Source organism: Apodemus sylvaticus, chromosome 14 (assembly GCF_947179515.1).
Source record: "Apodemus sylvaticus chromosome 14, mApoSyl1.1, whole genome shotgun sequence".
In the NCBI taxonomy this organism is placed as follows: Eukaryota; Metazoa; Chordata; class Mammalia; order Rodentia; family Muridae; genus Apodemus; species Apodemus sylvaticus.
The window spans coordinates 14,337,775-14,353,606 of record NC_067485.1 but is presented as its reverse complement, the minus strand read 5'-3'; the positions used below and the strand labels follow the sequence as shown (position 1 = coordinate 14,353,606).

Below are 15,832 nucleotides of genomic sequence, written 5' to 3'. Positions count from 1 at the left end.
GGAAGAAGGTCCCCTAATGTACTGGCTGGTTTTGTGTGTCCACTTGACACAGGCTGGAGTTATCACAGAGAAAGGAGCTTCAGTTGGGGAAATGCCTCCATGAGATCCAGCTGTGGGGCATTTTCTCAATTAGTGATCAAGTGGGGAGGGCCCCCTGTGGGTGGTACCATCTCTGGGCTGGTGGTCTTGGGTTCTATAAGAGAGCAGGCTGAGCAAGCCAGGGGAAGCAAGTCAGTAAGGAACATCCCTCCATGGCCTCTGCATCAGCTCCTGCTTCCTGACCTGCTTGAGTTCCTGCCATACTTCCTTTGATGATGAACAGCAATGTGGAAGTGTAAGCTGAATAAAAAAACCCTTTCATCCCCAACTTGCTTCTTGGTCATGATGTTTGTGCAGGAATAAAAACCCTGACTGAGACAATTAGTGTTGTCAGTAAAGCCAAGGTGGGGGCAGCAGGAGAGATGGATCCTTAAGCATTTCATTAACTCAGCAGAACTCAAACCCAGAATCCACAAGTGACGGTTTGTAGATGCTTTGCCCAGGGGATGGTACTATTAGAGGGTGTGGCCTTGTAGGAGTGGGTGTGGGCCTTAAGACCCTCATCCTAGCTGCCTGGAAGCCAGTATTCTGTTAGCAGCCTTCAGATAAAGATATAGAATTCTCATCTCTGCCTGCACCATGCCTGCCTGGATACTGCCATGTTCCTGCCTTGATGATAATGGACTGAACCTCTGAACCTGTAAGCCAGTCTCAATTAAATGTTGTTCTGATAAGCGTTGCCTTGGTCATGGTGTCTGTTCACAGCAGTAAAACTCTAACGAAGACAGCACACTTTTGAAAAAAATCCATCCTCAGAAGCCAATGTCCTGTGACTACTTTGCCTACTAAACAAGCAGTGCACTTATAATCCCAGTGCTGGAGCGATGGGGACAGCAGATCCCTGGGGCTCGCTGACCACCCACCTTTGTCTATTTGGGAAGTTCTAGGCTAGTAAGAGACCCTGTCATAAACATGAAGGTGGATGGTCAAGGTTTGATCACTGGCTTCCACATAAGGCACCCACAAACATGTATGCATTAGCACAGACACAATCTTTTTAAAAAGGCAAAAGCAGAAACTGCAAGGCTCTCAACAAATGTCTGCCTGAGAATGGTACTTCAAACTTGTAGCCGCCAGCAGCTACATGTAAACTGGGTTACCTGTTGAGAGAATTTTGGGGTCATAGGGAAGAGCGGCGAAAAGAAAGTACGGCTAAGTCAATGTTCACTGATCGAAGCCGTAAACTTTAATGGCGCCGGACCTTTTAACAGTTCGGGCAAACCCTTCCCCCCAGACTCCAGGCTGAGTTCCGGTGGAAGTTGTCTAGCTTCTCTTGGAGGTCTTCGTCTTGACTGCTCCGGCAGCTGGGTGGGTCACCTGTTTAATTCAGGAATTCCTATACCAGGAAGAACAATGAACTTAACCTTTACTACGTGCACTCCACCCTAGGTGGAGCAGGATCCTGGCTAACTGGGAGAAGTTAACCTTGACCAAAGTCAAACTCTGACCAAGTGCAAGACTGCCCCAATATGGCTCTGTACATGTCCTCCCTTTTTTTATTAATTTGAACACGAGGAGGTAGAAAACAAGTGGATAAATATCCTTCATAAGAAGGCGGGCCTTAACCAGGAGGGGAAGCATTGACCGTAATTCCTCTTAAATATTGTATAACGTCTTTTTCAGAGGAGGGGTAATAGGCTCCCTTATTATTTTAAGGACAGCCTCTCGACGTTAACCCCTATGCAATTAGGTGTACTTCCTGGGGACTCAGAAGCAGAAATTCACCTCCCCATGCAGTGCTTTGCCTCGCACGTCTCGCTGGTACCCATGTTTGTTCAAAAACAAACACACATAGATCTGAGTTCTATGTGGCTCCCTCTTTGGAGATCCACTTGTGTAAGTTTTGAAGCCAGGGGGGTCTGCAAGTGTCTTTAACAGACATGTAATCTCTCCATCCAGGTGAGCCTGGGTGGAGACAGCCAGTCTGCTTAACAGACAAGGTCAAGAGTTAAAGGTGGAATAGGATTAACTTGTCCCAGAAGTATCCAATTCAGTTGTAAATTAACAACTTTAAGGATCCAAAGCTTGGCCTCTGAGGTGGGAGAGGTAGCCTTGTGAATCAAGAATTAAGCTGTTACTTCTCAGGAAAAGTGGAGACTATATGTTAAATTAACACAGCTGGCTGAAGATTGTTAGCCATCTTCAAAATTGGAATCTTCAATATTGGAATTATTTCTAGACCAGTCTATGGTTGAGTCAGCTGAGCACAATAAGGAGAAGAGTCATTTTAACTCTTCTTTAGATTAATTTTTCCTAAGCTAGCTTAACAGTCTCTATTTTCTGTCCCACAAAGTCTAAAAGCTTGAAGCTAGGCAATTTATCTAACCTGGGACATTTAACAATTGAGGTAAGTCAAGAACATATATCCAATATAGCTCTTATGTTACCATGGTCTGGGCATTCAGCAAGCACAGTCAGCATATCTTCTGCAGCATTCTGTGGAAAAAACAGAGGACATGCCTTCTCCCCCAATATTAAATCAGGATCATGGCATATGTTAGTAAGTGAATTCCTTCATTTCACCTAGACATCAATATGTCTAATTACAAGATGTCATATACATTTAGCAAGGAGTTTCTTGGGATCCAAATTTTAAAATTTTTTTTTTTTTTAAAAACATGCAAGCATAATTTAAATTATATGCACAGGGACACAATTTCCCCTCTCTTCTTTCTTCCAAGAAGATATTGTTTTATTAATTTAAGTTGGAACACAAAGTATAAACCATAACATAGGCAATAACTATGTAATTATATAAAATATAGTTGCTTTTTCTGTTAGAGCAGTTGCAACTAGACAGCCTAAAAATGAATCATTAGTCACATGTACATATTTTTTTTATCTTTTAAATTAGAAATATGAATATCATTTATCTGTAATAACTAAGTCCTCTAGGATTAACACCATTACGTGGTAGAGGTAGAAATTGAGGACATCAAGAACAAATCTTTATAATTTGATGTGCACAAAATATAAAATTATTTCAAATACCTAAAGGACAGTCATTTAGAGAACATATCCTTTGTTCTTAGAAATTTGAATCACATTTGTATAAACTGTAGAAATTAAGAATTAGCAGTATTAAAAATGGACCAATTTTAAGCAATTATAAACCATGAGCTATGTATATCTACTATTATTAAAAGCTTGACCTTTAACATCTTAAAAATAGCTGCTATAGCACCCAATTCAGGTATCTGTGTTGAAGCAGGGAGAAACTTAAAGGAATAAACATGTGATCTGATAGTACAAATTATCTTTTGGATAACAATTATTAATTTTGCCTAAAAATGCTTGCCATGTAATAGACCAACCATTAATAATAAATTTGATTGTTGCTTGAAGCAAGGAACAAATGTTTCCTACCTTGAAAACAGAGGTTTAAGACCTTCTGTGGCAAGCTTAAAATGAGGTAAATATAAGATAAAGCCAATTAATATATCCTAACAACCTTTGAAAACCATTTACCTAAAAAATTTTTTAAAAGTCCATAGTTAGAGCAAAGGCCTGTAACAAACATTCTATGATTATACACTGAAAATTTTAAGATCTTAACTTCTAGTATTGAAACAGAGACAAAACACTTTTTCTCACAAGACATAAGGCTGTTAGCCATTCCTTGAGGCAAAACTTTCTAATGAAATTGTTTTGTTGTCTCTTTAAAATTAGAAGCAAATGCTTTTATAATTATCAGAATGTAAAGCAAAAAACCAACCCTTTAAATTTACAATAATTTTATAGGGAGTAGACAGGCCAAATGTTAATGCTTTTATAGCCTCCTTGACCTTTCATAGATTTGAACTGCATTTTAACCCACACCTGGATAAGTAAAAAACCTTTTTTTTTTTTTTTTTTTTTTTTTTTTTTTTTAAAGCCAAACACTCCCTAGGTGGGGCCTGTAAGGCGGAAACAATTTCTCAAAACTTCCTCACTAGCTTCCCCTGAGGCAGCTCTAAGCTTTGCATTAACTCAAATGTAAATTTTTTTTTATCTGCCCTAGGATCCACCTTGAGTCCTTGGCAAGGACTTTGTATGAGATTCCTCAAATGTAAATATCTTCTAATCTGAGCCTTTTATCTAAGACCAGAACCAAACCTACAAGGAAGTTGAGGATTAAACAAAAGAAACCTGTAATTCCACGGTCAAAGGAACCTGCTTGATATCAAATACATTTTCACTGAGATCTCCTTTTTAATTTTGGAGACAGCAGTATCACTCTTAAAATTATCTTAATTACAAAATGTTAACAATTACGAGCCTGCAAACTGAAAACTGTAGCCAATGACACACTTGATTTTTATTGTAACTCAATGTTTTCTTGCAATATTAGAGCACAATTGTAATTTTGGAAGCAAATCTCAATTTTAAACAATCTATTTTCTTTAAAATTAATGGCAAACACATATTTACAGCACAAGGTTTGTATGCCAGTTCTTATGTTCAAGTGTATAACAGTGTAACTTATTAAAGAGACAATATTTTAAATCTTAATCTTCATTAAGTCTAATCTCCAGGCCAAGATTCACATGAAACACCATGCCAATTTAGGAGCGTCCCAAAGGCCTGTATTTCCTGGATTGCGTCATGCCATGTGGTGTTCAAAATGGCGACTACCCTAAACTACCAGCCTTAATCGTCATGCCACGTGTTCAAAATGGCGACTACCCTAAACTACCAGCCTTAACCATCATGCCACGTGTTCAAAATGGCGACTACCCTAAACTACCAGCCTTAACCATCATGCCACGTGTTCAAAATGGCGACTACCCTAAACTACCAGCCTTAACCTGACTTTTGTTAATAACATTATACCTTTTAAATCATGTGCAGTGACTTAAGCCAATACTCTATAGTCAAGACATGCAAAATATACCTTTAAATCCAATTATAAACAAGAACAAAGCATGAGTGGCGTTAGGCCACGTGTAGTTAGTTAAGATAGCTCTAACACTGAATCACCAGTTTTTAAACTAACCTTTTCTTAATAACACTATACCTTTTACATAATAACCAATTAATTTATAACTCTTTAGTCAAGAAATGTAAAGCCTTATATCATTAAAACCAATTAGAAACATGTATAAAGCGACTACATGAATTTCACAAGCCAAACCAAGGTCTTCCCAAATCTCGAGGTTTCTGGGCTTTAAGAGCGGCTTTTTCCCCAGCCACGCTTGCCTCTTGAGTGAGCTGCGCTGTCGCGGCGTGGCTTTGAATCAATCTCCACACAAACTGTGGCTAGCTCAAGAGGTTACCAGCAGATGTAATCTTTACCAATTTTTCCTTTTTAACATGAAACAGTCATTCACACAAAGACACAGAGAGGACATAAACATACACATAGACAGTCGGTGCACCGGGACAAACACGGAAAGATACACAGAAAGTTAAGCGTGCTTGTTAAGCAATTGCATCCATTTTCCTCTTTAAACAGCTCTTAGAAGCTGTGGACATATGCCTATTTTTAAAAACCCCTTTCTTTTCGCCGAAATCAGCTCTTACGAGCTTTGGGCAAATGCCTACCAAATTCCTTCCCCATATTTCCCTATCTTATCAACCCAAGCAGTCCTGCGCTGGGTCCACGCAGTATGCTTGAAAAACTGTATCCATTCCTGCACTCACAACCATAGACACGAATTCACTAGCGCTAGTTTTGCCCTCTATGTTGCTTACCGTGCGGACACCATTAATTTTCACCTTTTCCACGAAGCTTCGCTGGATAGGGCTACCTCAAGAAATTCTCTCGTGCCAGGTCGCCCCACGTTGGGCGCCACTATGTAGCCGCCAGCAGCTACATGTAAACTGGGTTACCTGTTGAGAGAATTTTGGGGTCATAGGGAAGAGCGGCGAAAAGAAAGTACGGCTAAGTCAATGTTCACTGATCGAAGCCGTAAACTTTAATGGCGCCGGACCTTTTAACAGTTCGGGCAAACCCTTCCCCCCAGACTCCAGGCTGAGTTCCGGTGGAAGTTGTCTAGCTTCTCTTGGAGGTCTTCGTCTTGACTGCTCCGGCAGCTGGGTGGGTCACCTGTTTAATTCAGGAATTCCTATACCAGGAAGAACAATGAACTTAACCTTTACTACGTGCACTCCACCCTAGGTGGAGCAGGATCCTGGCTAACTGGGAGAAGTTAACCTTGACCAAAGTCAAACTCTGACCAAGTGCAAGACTGCCCCAATATGGCTCTGTACACAAACTGGCACACTCCACAAACTGTCACTCAAACTGTCTCTACTGTTTAGGCGTAGAGACACCGCATGAAATCAAACACACTGGTGCTGTGCACGCATACAACGAAAGAAGCATAAAAGTTGCTAACTACCCAGAAATCCACAAATGGTGTGAAGCAGTCCAATAAATTATCCACCAAAACTGCAGCCTCATGCCCGGTGCCACCAGTGGGGAATCCCAGCTTCCTCTTGGTTAACTTTGGATGGGGAGGCAGAGGCGTGTTCTGCAGGGGATGCCACCAGCAGAGTGGTGGCTGGCACATGAGAGCCAAGTCACACTTGACACTCAAGGGTGGCATCTCGGGAAGTGGTTTCTGCCGTACACTGGGGTTTGACTCTTGATCCTTCTGACCTCATGTGCTAAGTCAGTGAGGACACCTAAGTAAATTAATGTATCATCCACATAGTTGGAGAACCAGATGAGCGAACTGGCATGCTGAGACAGACACTCCCCTCCACTCAAGATGGAGAGAGAGAGAGAGAGAGAGAGAGAGAGAGAGAGAGAGAGAGAGAGAGAGAGAGAGAGAGAGCCCTGGGAATAGGATGTGAGAGAGTCCAGGGGTTCTTTTTCCTCTGCAGCTCTAAGTAGCCAGTATTTCAGGATATCCAGACCTTGGAGTCCTCATAATTAGCATCCATTTCAGCATAACTGGACTCGATCAAGACACTATGGCCTTCTGAAACTGATAAGCAAGATGGGAGAGGGACCGAGGTGAACTAGGTGATAGGAGAAATGTAATCAGGGCCCAACAGGACCTTTCTTGGCCTCAAAAAATGGCTAAGTGTAATACGAAGTAAACCTTGAATGAACACACACACACACACACACACACACTACCCAGACTCCACCTCCACGCCCAAACCCAGACTGAGTCAGCCGGTATTGTTGCTGGTTTGAAGAGCGTTAATTTTATTCTAGAGTGAATACACACCAGGTGATTCTTTCAGACTAAGATATGTCATAGATAATAAAATGTGACATATTTTATTGGTAGCATTTAGTAGATTTTTAAAAAGAAACCATAATCACATTTAAATTCGAGAATCAAATTCAAGAATATCCATCACCCACCCCCATCCCCACCACTGAGAAACCTTGTTCCCGTTAGCAGACGCCCTCATCCCAGCTCCCCCGACCCTGGCAAACATCACCGCTAAGCCCCCCTATATATTCCCTACACCGGACACTACATACAGACACAGTCATAGACCAGGTGTCCCTTCAAGCCTCCAGAAGTAAAACGGAAAAGAAAGAGGGAAAGGCATCCAAAAGAGGCCCGCTGTCCTGCACAGCTGAGAAAGGCGAGTGCACTTTAGCTCAACTGGTGTGTCAGAAATGTCCACACACAAATGGCCAGGCAGGGTGCTCATGGATGACACTCCAGATGTCTCCAGGATAGAAAGTGCAAGCTGGCATGGCCTCACGGTGACGAAGAGCCTGGTGAAAGGTGGGTGAGGCTGAGGGCAGACGTGCTTCTGTGGTGGACAAGTCCAAACACAGCCACTCCCCTGTTGCAGAAGAGGTGGAAAACTGACCAGACAGGAGGCTGGGGGTGCCCAGCAGCTGTGACTCAGAGAATGAATGTCACCTGTCACTCTCCCTCCCCATCCCCTCCACCTCACGACCACATAACAGACAGTCTCCGCTCACAGCCAGTAGCTTTCTCTCAACTACTAACACAACGGCACACGTTTTCACTTTTGCTGACCCAGTTTAGCTGGTGGTTTGCCACAGTCCTTGTGCCAGTAACTGCTCCCACATGCCCAACCTGAGCACAGCAGTCTCCCTTTCTTTTCAATGTTAAGTTCTGAAATCTGGGTCGCCTAGAGTCAACTAGTTACAAAACTATTACAAACGGTGCCCACTTGAACCTTTCACACATTTTGAGTCCTGAGCTGTAACCGGCGTGATGGTGAGTTCTTGCACTATCAGAAAGAGTCCCCGTGTTAGTGTGTCCTTACTGTCACTTGGTTATGGAAGAATCAGTCACCATACTGACTGCCTCTGTAACATGCTACGTCACAGTGCCTTCCCATTCCCTCGCCGTATCTTACCATGTAGACATTACACCATCTCATAGCACCAGGAGAGCTACTATGGTAGAAATGAGATAACATGCAAGAGACCCTACGCATGATTTTACTACACTACAGAGATCGCTACAGCTGCCCACCTGATTACCAGTTGTTAGTATTAACCTCTCCCGGTACCTAGTTTATAAACTGAACATTTTCACAGGCCTGCACATGGGAACAAACACGCTCTACAAAAGAGCCTGATACCATCTGTTGTTTCAGGCATTCCTTGAGGGGTCTTGGAAGATATCCGCCTCAGGTAAGGGCGATCTGTATAAGATAGACTGTTCAGTTTTTACATCGAGTGTCATATGGGTTTGTGCTGTGCGAGGGCTCTGTCCCCAGCCAGCTGGCAAGGTTGTGGAGCATGGCCCGTGCCCTGATACTTAGGTAGACATGGCTGGTGGCCTGTGCTGTTACATGGGTAGACATGGCTGGACGGGTGATGTATTCACTATTCCACTCATTGTTTGGGACAAAATACCAAATGAGAGCAGCATGAGGGGAAAGGTTCACTTTTGGCTCCATTAGGAAGTCCAGCCCACCAGGGAGGAAGAGTGAGTGGGGGGCAGAGTCCTGGCCCAGCTTGCCACACTGCGTCGGTTGTAGAGACAGTAAGGGATGAACACAGGTACTCATCTTTTTATTCAGTACAGCAATCCAGGCCAGGGGATGCTGGTGCCCCTATATCTCCACACTTCACCTAACCTGGCCTCCACGCCTCAGCTAACCCAGTCTCCACACCTCAGCTAACCCAGTCTCCACACTTCAGCTAACCCAGTCTCCACACCTTAGCTAACTCAGTCTCCACACCCCAGCTAATCTGGTCTCCACACCTTAGCCAACCCAGTCTCCACACCTCAGCTGAGAACTTTCATCCTTTGGAACTGGACATATGCTCAGCAGAGAAGAGCACTTGTTCATCTTACAGAGGACCTGGGCTGGATTTCCAGCTCCCACATGGTGCCTCACAACTGTCTGCAATTCTAGCTCCAGGGGATCCAGCATCTTTTAATGACTTTCTCGGGCATTGGAAATACATTTGGTACATATGTGCATGCGCGCGCGCGCGCACATACACACACACACACACACACACACACACACACACACACACACTCGCTCTCATGCTCACAGAGGATCCAACATCCTCTTCTGGCCTCTGAGGGCACCTGTACTCACCTGTACAGATACACTCAGGGACACACACATATACACACACAGACACAGACCCACGTACACATAACTTAAGACCTTTTCGGTTTTTCTAAAGAGTCAGTAATAAGCCAGGCACTGTGACTCACATCTGGCACGCCAGCACGTTGGAGGCTGAGGTAAGGCTACTGGGAGTTGCAGGCCAGACTAAGTTGCACCATGTGACCCTGTCTCAAAAGAAGCCCCCAACTCAACCAAACAACATATCCATATTGTGCGACAAATGCACCCTGCTGAGTAATGCCAATGAACTCAGGATTGGGAAGGGTGGGGGTGTGGGATATGAAGGTACTATCTGAAGTCTGTTACAAACTTCCTCATCATCCCCTCCTCACAGGTCCCAGAGAGCTGTCTGGAGCAGCCTGGCTCCTGACATCTTACTTTCTCTATGGATCTAAGGATGAACCCAGTAAATAGAACATGGTCCAGATGCTTGGGCTTATCCATTACTGATTACAGGACAGTCCAACAAAAAAACAGTGAAACCAATTACTCAGGGGACTGTTGCGGGTTTTAGCCAGACCCAGCCTGCCTGCCTCTGTCTCAATGGTGGCAGGTCTTAGGCAGGAGCCTGTGGCATATTTTGGGGACACATTAGCAGTGAAATGTCCTTGTATTGGGAACGGGACAAATTACTATCTCTGCAATGACCAAAGGGAGAGAGAGGGCACCCTGTCACCACAGAGGATGCAGTAGCCTGTGGTTTCCCACAGGGGAGTGCAGCAGCTGGTCGCTACTCAGCTGTGTGTGAAGTCTGACTAAATGAGCAGCCATCTCCCAAGCAAGCCTTCGTTCAACGCAGCCTCTCCCATGGCACTTGGATTGACAGCATCAGTGAGAGAGTCTCAGGCCCTTCTTCTCCTTGCGCCCAGCTCTCATTAAGAGCATAGACAAACAAAGCAGGAATTTACTAATGAAGTCCAACCCGTGCCCTTGGACTTGGATCCACGGTCCCGGTCCAGATTTCATTTGTGCTTCTTTTCAGTGCATTTTGTTGTTCGGGCTTTTCATCCAGGAATCTCCTCACCTGGTGATCCGAGTCAGCGCGCTCTCTGTGAGGTAATTAGAGGCTGCCTGCAGAGGATCGCTCCCACTTCAAAGCTGGTTCCGTTTAATTAGTGAAGGGTTTTATAAGAGGTAATTTCCAAGATGTGAGAAAGGAATTTGTGCAGAGACCGGAGTGCAGAGACCTCAAGGCAGCGAGTCTCTTGGAGAGCAAGGACAGGTCTTATGATGAGCTAACTTGTGTGTCTGTGGAAATTCCTAAGAGAGAGAGCCACCTACCAACCCCTGACTGGTGGCAAAACGATACTATTTCAACAACAAATGTAGCCATGCAAGAATATGCACTGTGCTGGGCATGCAAGAGTTAAGATGTAGAATGAGCAAGGTCCAAAGTCTTGAGAAGGTGGGTGGCTGGGGACCGTGTTTCCGGGAACACTTATTAAGTGTGTCACCGTGAGATTTCACTGCCGGCTGGGAGCCCACACAGCACCAGCGGGGAGCTGTCAGTCTCTAACCGGTGAGGGTCTTAACAGTTTGTAATGTTTTATTTTCATTATGCCTAACTCTAAGTTGGGTAAATATTACCCTCTAGTTCTATATTCCTTAAAAGGCTGTAGAAATACGACCTGAAAGTCAGGTCCTGAAGACAGAATAACCAGGGTCTCCTGTCCGCCTGATGTTGTTGGCTTTGGACTCACTTCTACAGCACGCATACTGAACTCCCAACAAGTCGGCTCACTAGCCCAAATCCCTTGAATTTTGCTTTCATAACGCCACCTTCTCTACCTTCTGCCTCTCACATCCCTGAGCCCCTAACAAAAGCCTACTATCAGGGGTCCAGTGAGGATTTGGCTGTGGGGAGAGAGGCCCCAGGAGCTGCTGAATTGGGGCCTTTCATGAACTTTCTCTCTTCTTGACACTACGGTTTCTGGCAGTAGGAGGCAAGGGGACTGGCCAGGCGTGGATCACCAAATCCTCAAGGAAGGGGTGACTCCACCCGTCACAGGGACACAGGCTCCTGCTCTCTGTGCTGTGGCTTTCCACTCACTCCAGAACCAGCAGAAAAAGCAACCAACAGGAACGCAGGCAGACTACTGCCCGCTCGTGTTTCCTCACTGTGTTTTCACAGAGAAGTCTTCTGAAAAGAATCATTGCGATCAACTTCCCATTTCGAATCTCTGGGAAATTTTAATTAAAGATGGAGAAAGATTAAAAAAAAAAAAAAAGCCTGAAAATCAAGTAATAAATTTGTCCCATGGAATGAACATTCCTTCATTTGCTTAATGAAGTCTTAACGGTAAGGTGGAGCCCTACAAGAGCCAGTTGAAGGCATAAGGCTTGGTGTAGTTTTACTGGGAATCTGTGGCCTGCCTGGTAGGCAGATGGTACCTCTCTCCCCAGAGTCTCCAGCCTATTAGGCTCAAGATGCTTTGACAACCACAGCCTGATTCTGAAAACTCTCCAAGCGTAAGATTCTAACATCATCAATGTCATCATATATATACATCATATCATCATCATCATCATCATCATCATCATCATCGAGACAGAGTTCACTATCTCACCTCAGCAGGCCTAGAACTTGGTCTATAGACCAGTAGTAGACCAGGGTGGCCTCCAACTCACCGAGATCCACCCACCTGTGCCTCCCAAGTGCTGAGATTAAAGACACAGTCCATCCCATTCAGCATCAATGACTTGTTTTAAAAGTTGTTCCTGTAGGGTCTGTAGAGATGGCGCACCAGTTACGAGCATGTGTCGCTCTGGCAGGGTAACCAAGCGTGGTTCTCGGCACCCATGTAGAGTGGCTCACAAATGCCTGTAACTCCAGCTCCAGGGGATGTAATGCTTCCTCCTGGTCTCTATAGGAACCTGCACTCACGTGCACAGAAGCACAAATACATTTTATCTTTAGATAAAATAATTTTTCTAAGAGAGGTTCCTGTATTAATCATCCCAAGAAGCTGCAACGAAACCCAAGTCCTGTGGCCTCTCCTGCTTTTTGTTTGTGTCTGAGGCAAGAAGTTACTAAGTTACTAAGGCTAGCCTGGAACTCCCAACTCTCCTGTTTGCACCTCCCATTTCCTCTGAGCCTGCTCCCTTCCCTGTGGTTCACAGGGGTCTTTCTTCACCTTTTGTCTCGTGACATCACCTCTCCTTTTCCTAAGTATATCTCTGTGGCCGCATTTTCCATCTTAAAGGACACTCTTGATAAGGGAGGGACCACCTTGTGAGCTCATTTTAGCTTGAGCTCAGATGTAGAGAGCCTATTTCCAAATCTAAGTCCAAGTTCAGAGACCCAGAGGTGAAGATCCATGGACACGAATATTTGGTGTTGACACAATTCAAACTGTAGTGGGTGATACGTTTATAAAAAGATAAAGAGCCGGGCGTGGTGGCGCACACCTGTAATCCCAGCACTTGGGAGGCAGAGGCAGGCGGATTTCTGAGTTCGAGGCCAGCCTGGTCTACAGAGTGAGTTCCAGGACAGCCAGGACTACACAGAGAAACCCTGTCTCAAAAAACCAAAAAAAAAAAAAAAAAAAAAAAAAAAAAAGATAAAGAAATGTAAGAATATGTTCTATGGGGGTGTGGTGAGGTGTGGGGGAAGGGGGTGTCTCAGCGGGCCCATGCCAAGGCATCCCTTCCCCGGACGGTATAGAACAGAATAGAGTTTATTCAGGGCACAGGGAGGGGAGTGAAGAGGGTAGTAGAGGCAGAGAAAGGCAGAGCAAAGGAGAGAGCAGAAAAGTAGAGGCTGGTCACGACCACATGGAGAGGGAGGGAAGGGAATGGGGAGAGAGGGGCAGCAAGAAGGAGAGAGAGAGGAGGGGGGGCAGGGGGCAAGCAGCCACTTTTATAGTGGGCCAGGCCTGCCTGGCTATTGCCAGGTAACAGGTGGGGTGGGGTTTAGACAGAATGCTAACCGTGGGTATTGTTATTTAGCCCCAGTACATTACTGGAGCTGTGTTCTTGAATCCAGAAATGGCAGACCCAAGACAAGACCCCCCCCCCAAGGCTTTCCTAGGACAATCAAGCTCTCTCCTTAGCTCTGATCAAGAAAATCAAGCCAAGGGATGGAGGGGGCAACTCTCTGAACTCGGACCCTGGGCACCCTATATGGAAAGAAGTCACACTCTGAGTTAGCTCAGGCAAACTAGGCACTCAGCCGTGCAGAGGTGGGGCCCTGACTGCTACAGTCTGAGCTTGGTTGAGAGGCAGCCAGTGCCTGCTCAGCCCAAGACCTCTGCTTAGGGTCAGACGAAGTCTCTGGAGCTGGCCCCGTCCCTGTGAGAAGGGTTGTTGAGATTCTAATTCTGGCTTGCGTGTAAGCCATCTCACATGGTCCTTATTTGGAGTTGCCTGGGGAGAAGGGAGACAGGTGTGATCCCTGCTTGGAGGGGAACACCAGGCCTTTCAACACCTGATCATTGTTATTCCTCGTTGGGGAGGTCCCGACTGTCTCAAAAGAAGTCTTTATAATATTAATATTGGCTTCAAGCGGCTAAGATGAAAGACGGGCTTGGGCGGACAGAAAAGCCTCCATGTCCTGGGAAGCAGAGCAGTCCTTGCGACTGACTGATTGTCTTACTGGCTGCCAGAGCCTGCTGGGGAGAGAAACATCCTCATCCCACCTTCCTATGCCAGCTAGCTTCTTACAGAAGGATGTAGGCCCCAGAAAGCCCAGCCCCCACCAGCCAGCACCCCCAAGTGTCCTTTCTTGTCCCTTCCAGCAGTAGCTGGGCATCACCTCTTGCCCAGTTTTGTGCCCAAATGAATTCCTCGTTCCTCTCTCCCTGCCTGGCATTCCTTTTTCTCATAATATTTATATGACTGCCATTCCACTCGGAAGAACAGCCCCACGGGCACTGTGTGGGGCTCCGGCTGGCACGGCTGGCATGGCCATGTTTGGTAATGGCCCGGTCGGACAGTCATGCAGTCGATGCTTCTCTGTGTATGCCTAAGATCTTCACAGCCTACACTGACTGCCTCAGTCTCCCTGCCTGCTTTCTCCCCCAGTCCTCCACACAGAAAAGCACCCCTTCTCTAGCCTTGATTCTTGGGATACACTGAGATACAATCAACCCCCAAAGTGAATTCTGCAGACAGAGCAGCTCCCCGCAAAGGCTTCCTCCCCAAGCCTGCTCCCCCACAGCTCTCTGGCTTTTGAGACCTGATCTCCACTCTACTCCCAGCTGAAGCCACAGATGCTGGCATTACCTCGAATTGCTTTTCCCTCAGATGTACCAAACGCACCATCCCCGTGTTCCTTGCTTCACCTCTCAAAATCTTCCAGAGCCCACCCTTTACTCTGATACTGCCTGGTTCCAGCTACTCTCTTCTCCACGAGATTTACCAAAATTGGCTCCACAAAGGCCTCCACACGGCCCTCTAACCCAGCCCCAATCTGTTGCCATGGAAGCAGGCATCAAGTGCTGCATGTGAAGGTCTGAAGCCAAGGTGGGATAGCGCCAGCACAGTGGCACTGCAATCCACTCAGGCCCGGACAGGAGGGAGTCTCTCAAGAGGCAGTGAGAGGGTGTCCCTGGGAGATCTTGCCTGGGTAGAATCACGAGAAAATGTCCTCCTTTGTCAGGTGTTTGGTACAGAGGTGATAGTGTTCGCTATGCTAATACTCCACAACACACAACTGAAATTTAGGAACCTCTGAATATATAAATATACAATGTACAATGTATAACAAATCTTACAAAGACTCACCATAGCACTTCCGTGAGCAAGGCCCTCCCTGTTCCTATTCAAAGACCCTCGCTCCCCTCCCCGTGTCTACACAACATCCCAACGACTGCAGCCGCCTCCTGTTTCATTCCACTCCTTGATACTTCTTTCTTTTCTTTTTTCCAAGACAGATCACTTGTCAGGGTAGCCTTGAATTCACTCAGTAGTCAAGGATGGTGGCCTCCTTTTACCTCCTCAGCACTGGAATTATGGGTGTGGACCACCACATCCAGTAGATGTGGTACTGTGGTTAGGTAAGCACTTTATCAACCAAGCTACAGCACTAGCACCTCCTTGACATGCTAGAAATGACGATGTATCTGCTGAGCTCCCATCTCCCCTGGGAAGCAGTAAGAGCTTCTGTGGGTTTGCTCGCTGCCTGGCCCAGAACCTGGGGCTCTGCTCTGCACATGTTCCACACAAGCTCCTTGGATGAATGAGTGACGTCGGGCGAAAGAAAGCAGAC

At 45.8% G+C, this 15,832-nt stretch overlaps 1 protein-coding gene and 1 long non-coding RNA gene across 2 annotated transcripts in view; both read right to left on the bottom strand.

Annotated features, from left to right (window-relative positions):
* Ror2 (receptor tyrosine kinase like orphan receptor 2) overlaps positions 1–15,832 on the bottom strand; it is a 188,004-nt gene that overhangs the window by 40,330 nt on the left and 131,842 nt on the right. The gene's annotated exons all lie outside the window — the stretch shown is intronic.
* LOC127664956 (uncharacterized) lies at positions 1,263–6,285 on the bottom strand. Its single transcript, XR_007973293.1, has 2 exons — positions 6,033–6,285; positions 1,263–1,322 (listed from the first exon to the last, which is right to left on the bottom strand). It is a non-coding gene; the product is annotated as an uncharacterized LOC127664956 (long non-coding RNA).